This window comes from Cyprinodon variegatus, unplaced genomic scaffold (genome assembly GCF_000732505.1).
Source record: "Cyprinodon variegatus isolate N-32 unplaced genomic scaffold, C_variegatus-1.0 Scaffold535, whole genome shotgun sequence".
NCBI classification, from domain to species: domain Eukaryota; kingdom Metazoa; phylum Chordata; class Actinopteri; order Cyprinodontiformes; family Cyprinodontidae; genus Cyprinodon; species Cyprinodon variegatus.
In genome coordinates this window covers 425,109-426,439 of record NW_015150988.1, presented here as the reverse complement: position 1 = coordinate 426,439, position 1,331 = coordinate 425,109, and the positions used below count along the sequence as shown (strand labels likewise).

At 42.5% G+C, this 1,331-nt stretch overlaps 1 pseudogene; it reads right to left on the bottom strand.

Moving 5' to 3' along the window:
* Positions 1-1,331, bottom strand: part of LOC107095285 — a 44,273-nt pseudogene that overhangs the window by 25,434 nt on the left and 17,508 nt on the right.

The window sequence follows — 1,331 nt, the reverse complement described above, 5'->3', positions numbered from 1 at the left end:
GTGTTTTAATTTCTCTGAATAACAGAGGATCTTTACTTTATATTGAAGGAGGGCGTCTCTTTAATAAGTTGCCCAAAAAAGCTTGATCTTTGTTCTTTTGTTCATTTATTTAAATGCATGTTATTATAATGTATGATAAACTGGTTTAATCATTTAAATTCAGCCAAGAGTTTTTTTTTTTTTCGGTGAAGTTATTTTTGGAGTACATATGTTTTTTGGAGTAGTTTAAGAAGTAAACTGATATACACGCCCATCTCTTCAGGAATAAGCCCTCTGGAGTACGATACTCACCTTCATCCTCCAACGTCGGGAAGCTGCGTGCTCCTCTCAGGTCGTAGATGTTCTCGTCTCTCTCAGAGGCCAGCTGGCTGGCGGACCAGGCAGCGCCGGGCCCGCTGCCTTTAGGCACCGTCAACGAGACGCGGCCCTTCTTGGATGGAGAGGACTTCAGAGCTAAGTTGCAATGCACACAGAAACACAATAAAGAGTTCAATCCTAGAGATCTGGGAGCAGGCAGCACGCTCTGATGAAAAGGCCATAAAACAGTTAAAAGTTTTCACATTAAAACACAAATGTGATTAGAGTTCACACTTCTGATAAAAAAACACCCTCCCTGTGATGTGAGATCAAATCTAAAAAGGAATGAAACACCAAGCAGAAGAGAGATCAAAGGGAAACATTTCCCCTCCTGCAACATTAGGCAGCAGCTCTGAAAGGTGCTTTTAGCTGCATCTGATCTTCCTATCAGGCTCGGCTCTAAAACAGAGCAAAGTGTCTGACATCCTCTTCCCACACGGCTCCAGCTGACTATGTAAGGCAGTGTCTGGGTGTTAAAGCCAACTCACATGAGCTCTTCTTGAACACTGTGCTGCTCATGAACTTGAAGAACCTGTCGGCATAGAAACCTGGTCGGTGGACCGATACGGTGTCCTAAAGACGGAGACAGAGAGATTTATTTAGAAGACAAACGGTGCATGAATAAAATGATCAAGCAGGATTAACCGTCCGTTTCTCCTTTTTCCGTTTCCCATTTAAAGCCGCTTTCCTGAGAAGCGCTTCCAAATGTGGGCCAGACGCCGTCAGACGAGGCAACAGACACCCTGCTTCATTATTTATGTATGGGCCCAGTGGGATAACACTGCCAGCAGACTGACAGATGACACTTGGTGTTTAGTTTAGAACAACCTTTACAATTGCAAGAGATATTTTTTACTTTTGTTCAGCTAAAAAGATGACTTATATTTAAAGGAAAACGCCGTTTTTTTTGCATTTGGCCCTTGATTTTACGTTATTACATCATGTTCTACTCACCCATATGAGTTTTGTGTCAT